This window comes from Gigantopelta aegis, chromosome 9, assembly GCF_016097555.1.
Source record: "Gigantopelta aegis isolate Gae_Host chromosome 9, Gae_host_genome, whole genome shotgun sequence".
Lineage (NCBI taxonomy): Eukaryota > Metazoa > Mollusca > Gastropoda > Neomphalida > Peltospiridae > Gigantopelta > Gigantopelta aegis.
Genome location: NC_054707.1, coordinates 49,845,824 through 49,854,321, shown reverse-complemented (window position 1 = coordinate 49,854,321; position 8,498 = coordinate 49,845,824).

Genomic DNA, 8,498 nt, shown 5'->3' with positions numbered 1-8,498 from the left:
CAAGATGGCAAAAGCAAATAAACATAAATCGGTTGCATGTCATTTGCTGCCACGTGCCCTTTCAGACTATGAAACTAATGCAATGATATAAAGGGTTGCAAAAGCAATACTCTTTAAATTCTGTTTGAATCATTTATACGTAGAAAATCTGAGGACGTAGATATTTATTAATATTTGTATTTTATGAATATATGGTTACTCCTCTAGCGATGTTATAGGTATAATCGGATACATATAAAAACAATTGCAATGCTAAGGTGAGTAACGTTGATGTCGGATGAATTACAGTCAACGAAATGCAGCCTTGAACGATATATATATATATATATATACTCTTCAAAAGAAGAAACGCAAAACCACATTGTCGTAACATTTGGAGAATTGATTGAATTATTGAATGGTGAGTCCGATAATTACCAAATGTTGCAGGATTGTTCACAATTCACTCTAGTCCATTGTGAGTAAGTGATAGGACACACCACCAAGGTTAAGGTCATCTGGAGTCAATACCGGGTGTGGCCTCCGCGTGTGTTGACAACTGCCTGGCACCGCCTGCCCATTGAAGCAACCAGAGTACGGATGACGTCCCGGGGGATGGTGGCCCACTCGGCCTGCAAGGCTGCTGCCAGCTCGGGCAGGGTCTGGGGCTGTGGTTGTCGCTGTCGGAGGCGTCGGTCCAACTCGTCCCATAGATGCTCAATTGGGTTCAAATCCGGTGATATCGATGGCCAAGGAAGGACATTAATGTTGTTCTTCTGTAGGAAAGTCGTTGTGAGACGTGCTGTGTGAGGCCTGGCGTTGTCATGTTGGAACACTGCGTTGGCGTTGGCCATAACTGGAACGATGTGTGGCCGGAGGATCTGGTCAATGTAGCCCTGTGCATTCAGGTTGCCCTGCACGTGGACCAGGTCAGTTCTGCCAGTGTGTGAGATGGCTGCCCACACCATGACACTACCCCCGCCGAATCTGTCCACTTCCTGCACGCAGTTTGCCGCATAACGTTCACCACGACGCCTATACACGCGACATCTTCCATCATGACATCGGAGCAGAAATCGGGACTCGTCACTGAACCACACCTGTCTCCATCGCAGTTGAGGCCATTGTCGATGAATCTGGCACCACTGCAGTCGGAGTCGACGGTGTTGAGGTGTTAAGATGACACCTCGAACTGGACGTCTGGCACGAATTCCTACCTCACGTAGGAGGTTCCGTACGGTCTGGTCGGATATCCTGCGCAAACCTGGTATTGCTGCGGCTGTGGAGGTGGCAGTAGTCAATCGTTCCCGAAGGTGGCGTACCCGGATGTAGCGGTCCTGCCCGGGGGTAGTGACCCGTGGTCGACCGGATCTAGGGAGGTCACGTGTTGATCCATGTTGCTGGTAACGGTCCCACAGTCTGGAGATGGTGCTTGGGGACACATGGAATGCCCTGGCAACGGCCGTTCTGGATTCGCCTGCGTCTAGTCGGCCGATGGCATTGTTTCTCTGCGGTTCACTGAGACGTGGCATGTCCTGGATTGTCAACTGTCGGCCAGATACAGAGGCGAGGCAAGCGAACACCCTGCACTTTTATACTGTCGGTGTTCATGTTGCATGTGCAGACAACGCACGTGCAGTGGTGACATGGTTTGCACGTGGCTGCGTTTTTGCGAATATTCACATTTTGGAACTTTATTGTACAGTAGCTGCGTTTTTTCGAATGTAACCGTGGGAATGTGTTTGGGACATGCAATGACCTTATATTCACAAAGCATGAACCGGTAGGAAACATAAAATCGGAGTTATAACCCATTTGTACCCTTTTGCGTTTCTTTTTTTGAAGAGATATATATATATATCCATTATCAAGAGGCATAACATGACAAAAGTGATTCCATAGTCTTTGTGAAATGACACCCAATAGACGAGCGTATTTTTGTGCTGGAGTGTCGTTAAACATTCATTCATTCATTGCCTAAGAAAAAGCTGTCCGCTTAAAAATATAATTAAATGTTTTAGATAATGTTTCAGATAACTTTACTATACCCTCAAATCTTTCAGACTGATTGTTTTTCATATCATGGACATTTCTTTGGGTTTTGTTAAGCCATCGTAGATACAAGCAATGATACAAATTGCTGTGCATTATAAGAAAATGCAAGGGAAAAATTCCTAACGCCTAAAAGTCTGTATTTGGAGTAAGTATTATTCTGGAGAGTAAAATATAATGCAAGATAAGATCACTTCTTACACTGAGCGACCATTTTAATGGCCTCTTTGATTTAAATGATGATGCAATATATCATTTAGCAAGAGACTGTTATAAATTAATCCCTTGACCCATAAAACTGTAGTGGCGGTCATTTTGGATTTAAATTATGATGCAATGTCTTAATTGGCTGAGGGGTAGTTAAAAATTAATTCCTTGACCCCTAAAACACTGCAATAGACATGGACAGTTTCTTCATATGTGATAAAGCATCGGAGTTCTGTATTTGGCAACCATCATGAATATTTCAAAATGCTCAAGGGTGCCAAATCTGCACCTCTCAGATGCACCTTCCAAAGATGCAAAAACCACAAAGAACATTTGTGGGTACCGAACTGCAATATTTAGTGTCATGGCAAACAGAATATAGGTAGTTTAAGCCCTGAATAATCGTTTATTGGACAATACTTAATCAATCATTCGTGAGGTCATGTAATAACCTATCTGGTCCCAGAAACTTTGTAACGAGTCGCAGATATCAAGTTCCCATATATTTCAATGTTTTCAATCTTTCGGAGATAATCTGCGACTATGTTCCAATAAATCTGTTGTTGGTCTGCGACGACCTGTGGCCATCTGCGGAGTTTATGGGAACCAGGTTTTACAATGCATGCATATGGAGGGTGCTGCCCTGAAAAACTAATAAGTAAATGGGGAATATGTAATGTCTTGGCCAGGTTGATAGTTCTGAGCAAGATTACCACATAGTTTATAGGCGCATAATGTGCGCATGCGAATGTTAATATGTGCGTGTCTGTGTGTACGTGTGTGGGAGGTAGAGGATCTAGAGATCGGGCAATTAATTTTCAGTCTTCAATCGAATCAATTTGAAACATTCTTTATTTTAGTTTCTTACATATTGAATGAATTATGTTAGTTTGAGCAACAATATAGGATTCACAATAAGGAAAACAACTCGCATTGGGATTTTAACAGTAAAAGCATGCTTACTGCTCATGGACTATTTTTAAAGGGACATTCCTGAGTTTGCTACACTTTTTAAAGATGTTATCGACTAACAGAAAGAAGTGTTTTATTTAACGACGCACTCAACACATTTTATTTACGGTTATATGGCGTCAGACATATGGTTAAGGACCACGCAGATTTTTTTAGAGGAAACCCGCTGTCGCCACATAGGCTACTCTTTTACGACAGGCAGCAAAGGATCTTTTATTTGCGCTTCCCACAGGCAGGATAGCACAAACCATGGCCTTTGTTGAACCAGTTATGGATCACTGGTCGGTGCAAGTGGTTTACACCTACCCATTGAGTCTTGCGGAGCACTCACTCAGGGTTTGGAGTCGGTATCTGGATTAAAAATTCCATGCCTCGACTGGGATCCGAACCCAGTACCTACCAGCCTGTAGACCGATGACCTGCCACGACGCCACCGAGGCCGGTTTCGACTAACAGAGACTTTTTAACGATTGTAATTACATAACAAATATATTTTTCTGCATAAAATATTCGTGTCCCTGTATTAAATGTGTGTTTTGATCGTTCTAATATTTGTACTAGGTTAAATTTCATCTTATTTCCTAAAATATTGTGTTTTCGTATGTAAGAAATTATTTGAAGACAAAATCCAGTTTGGGCTTCTTACAAATATTAAGACAACCAGAAATACATTCAATATACAGACACTGCTATTCTAAACCAAAAAAATATATATTTAATATGTAAGTTTAATCGTAGAAATATTTTATTAGTCGGAAACATCTTACAATGCAACAAGTAAAATTTGTTTTATTTAACGACGTCACTAGAGCACACTGTCACAGATTTTTTTTTAATCTTATCATCGGCTATTGGACGTCAAACATATGGTCATTCTGACACTGGGATTTTTTTTTTTTAGGAAACCCGCTTTCACCACATACGCTACTCTTTTACGACAGGCAGCAAGGGATCTTTTATTTGTGCTTCCCACAAGCAGGATAGCACAAACCATGGCCTTTGTTGAACCAGTTATGGATCATTAGTCGGTGCAAGTGGTTTACACCTACCCATTGAGCCTTGCGGAGCACTCACTCAGGGTTTGGAGTCGGTATCTGGATTAAAAATCCCATGCCTCGACTGGGATCCGAACCCAGTACCTACCAGCCTGTAGACCGATGGCCTAACCACGACACCATCGAGGCACTATTTTTTTTCTTTACGCTGTTGAAGCGTTGCGCTAGTGTGGGACGGGCTTTAGATGACAAACTAGTTCATGAGCAGTAAGCGTGTGTTTACTATTACAAACCCAATGTGAGTTATTTCCCTTACTGCGAATACCGTAGTTTGGCTTCGACAGTTGGGAGTTGCCTCATGCCAGGGTTAGTGTACTTCATACTGATTTTAAACACAGCATTATCCAATATGGCAAGGTGATTAGAACGGTGCGGTTGCGAACAAGCTTCATTCTGTGAAGCCAGTTCTGGGAGAGTGGCAGTCCTCCTGTAGGCGGTACAGGGGGGATGAAATGGTGTTGTGTCGTGCTCGCATCTCTCATACATAGTTGACCCATTCAGTTATCTTGAAGAAGGATCCTCCACCTCAGTGTGTGCACTGTCAGTGTATTCTGACAGTACGCCATATTTTTTTGCTGGAGTGCAATCATCTGAAGGAAACTAAACGCCGTGTAACGATGCAACAGCAGACTAATACCGCGTCCACCTGAAAACATGGCATGTTGCACAGTATAGCCAAAAAAAATAAACAACATAATTCACTCCTCTTATTTTAAATCTGAAACTAGCTGCAATCCTAAACCCTACAGGGACCAAACAAATAGAACCCCCCAAAAAGGAGAGAGGAAGCAACACCCACCCTCTTTTAAAAAAAACCCCAGCATCTTTAGATTCTTGTTTAGATTAAAAGTAGTGTGTTCTCGGATTCCTTCAGACCGTTATTGTGTATTAACTGGATTTATGTACATGCAAGCATCGGAATATTAATGTTAGTACCCGATAACCCGTGTTCAGGTCACTATACATTACGGGTCTGGTAACCTATAGGTTAGGACACATTGGTCAAAATTTAATTTCCAGTTCCCATTATCACTTCTTCAAAAACACTGCCACTTGGCTATTCATTCATAATCATTGGTGTTGATACTGGTGTACGCGTGTGTGTGTGTGCGCGTGTGTGTGTGCTAGCACGCATTTATGTCTCTCTCTGTCTCTCTCTCTCTCTCTCTCTCTCTCTCTCTCTCTCTCTCTCTCTCTCTCTCTCTCTCTCTCTCTCTCTCTCTCTCTCTCTCTCTCTCTCTCTCTCTCTCTCTCTCTCTCTCTCTCTCTCTCTCTCTCTCTCTCTCTCTCTCTCTCTCTCTCTCTCTCTCTCTCTCTGTACGCGTGCGTCTGTGTGCATGTGCGTGCGTTAGTGTGTGTGTGTGTGTGTGTGTGTGTGTGTGTGTGTGATTAATATTTAAACAGCACACATTTGATAACAATTTAAGCTGTGAAGTTTTTGTTCAAAACATTTTGTGGAAAACGAAGTACCTTTCTTGGCATGTGATAACCTCCTGTTAACCTGAATGGCCGGTTTCGACTTATTTCGAATCCTGCGTATGTATTTTAGTTGAAGTGTGTTTACCAGTGTAACAGATGGATGATTCTAGACGCATTCCGGGCGTTTGTCATGTGTCGAGAGCACAATAGAGGCAGACATAACATTCTGTCATGTTTATTGTTTAGTCATTCGAATCTATCAAACACTCTTAGCGACTGTGTATGTAGGGTGTCTTTTTCTGTTATAGATTTCGTCCGTTACAAAAGGTCTCAATTACAGTAAACCTGCCATCTGTATTTAGCGGCCACCTGTTTTAAGTGCTCGCCTAAATTCCTCCCGAACAATGTTTTGTTAAGTGTCCCATATTAAGTGATTACCTAGTGACTATCCAACTTATTAGGCCCTCTCCTAATTAGGAACATTAATATTTGTAATCAGGAGAGGGCCCTGTAAGTTGGATAACTAGTGCTCAATCCTTTTGTGTATACACAGTCAAACTTCGAAAACTCGATCTTGAAGGGACGAGGGGTGTGTGTGTGTGTGTGTGTGTGTTAGATGTATAACCAGTGTAACTTATTTCAGTGTACTTTGGGCATATATTTCGTTATAGTTTTGGACAAAAAACTGATATTTCAATACTTCATTTGGGAGGGGGAAGGGGAGGGGGTGAGATGGGGGTTCCAGGGGGCATGTACGTGTATCCTTTGAACCTTTTTAACCCTTTGGGTGAAGACTTCAAGAATGACGTCATCATGGATAACTTATTATCAGCTGTGATTGGTTATGGTTTTCATTTCAGGTAAAATCTGTTTAAAATTTATTTTTAAACTGTCTTTGGCTGCAGGTCGCTAGAACTTATTAATGTTTAAAGAACCAACATATTTAATCAAATTATTTTATATGTAATATAATTATTAATTATTATTTGTAACTAAATTATTTTGCCACGTTTGAGTTAATTTTGTTTCGACAATTTTTGTTTTAAATATTTTTAAGACGCCACTTGGTCCAACTGTGGGTAGGTCAATCGATGTTTTATTACACGACAGTGGTTCTTAATGATACACCAAAGAGTGTGGTGTGGCTCAGTGCTAGAGAACTCGCCGTCATGGATCGCAGGGTCGATCGCCCTCAATGTACTCGAGTTTGTTCCTAGCTAGAGCCTCACCACAGGTACGACAAAGGCCGTGGTATGTACTGTGCTGCCTATGGGGAAGTGCATATAACAGATCCTCTGCTTTATCGGTAGGAGTAATTGGGAAATAAAATAAAGTCTGAACTACTTCAAACATTAAATGATCAGAAACATATTGAATAGATACTGATATTCGAAACAAGAACAAATATTTAGCATGTAATTTTAGTTGTTTAAAAGTGTAAGTAGGAACTCAAGACAAACTAAGTGTGGGTTTGTTTTACTTGATTTAGATTGGAAATTACAGCGAAGAATGGCGCGTCGCGTGTTGAAATGAATCTGCATATATTCTGAAGGCTTAAATAATAAAAACAATATACATACTGTATTCAATATTGCAGATTAAAAACCCCCCACCTATAACAGGGCTCGAACCCACCGCCTGTTACCAACTCCGGTCGGGCTGCTGGTGCTCTTTTGCACCTGCTAATGCAGGCGGTCCCTTCTCCCACCCACTCCAACCCTTTCCTGTCCTAGACGGAGGAACTGGCCGAGGCCGACACCTGTGCCCATGACAGGCGTGCGCTACAACAGCCCACCGTTTCAGTCCATGAAAATACACACTAAGTTTAGTTAATCTACAGACGTGTAACACATTTGATAAAGTTACAATTGAGTGAAACATGAGTCTGCGACTTTGAAATGGTGAAATACCATCTTAAAATAGACTAAAACTCGACTCCATAACTGTTACTTCTCAGACGCACATGCGTTTTTAAAAATATGATAAATGAATTTTGTGATATTAAAAACGCCAGGATTACCAAAACACTTAGAATGTACTAAACTGGATAATCTAAACAATAAAATCTAAGTAAAGTATGATTTCAGTTATCAAAACGGCTTTAATGGTAAAAATATGCCTTAGTGTTTAAAAACTAGGGTATGTCACTTTAAGCCCTATGGCCTGATCTGGCCTCAGGGCTCGAAGTTAACGGCGTCACCGACAACAAGTTCGAATCCTGCTACAAATCGTTGTTATAAATCGCTTCGCGATGGCGTACCTTTAGATGTTGAATTTGTTATCTGTAATTTAATAATGGGTGTTGTTTTGACTGGTATAGGGCATAAAGTGAACAAGATATCGAACAAAACATAACACGCATTCATTAGTCTCGATTTTTTTTTTTTTTTTTTTTCTATTTTTTTTTTCGTCTGCTGTCAATATTCAAATAGGTAATATTCGTAAAAAGCAGGACGAACGTCGCATAAAGAATTAATGACGACTTCTTTATTTGCTGTCAATGTGAACCACACAGTTCGGCGTGCAGACAGGTGCAAACAGGTGCAGACAGGTGAAAGAACACTGTCACCGGCTCGTCTTCAACGACATCAAACAAACTAAAGCAATACAAACACTCTCCGTCTAATCAATTGCAGAGCAGGTGAAACAAACACACCCTAAACCAATCACAAGACCACGGGTAGGGCATCGGTTCTAGAACGATTATAGTTGTCCGATAAATTTACCATCAAATAAAATGTCCTAAGTTATGTTTTTCATCCACTGAATAAAAATGGCCGAAATGATAAAACATAATGCATGTTGTCTCATCAT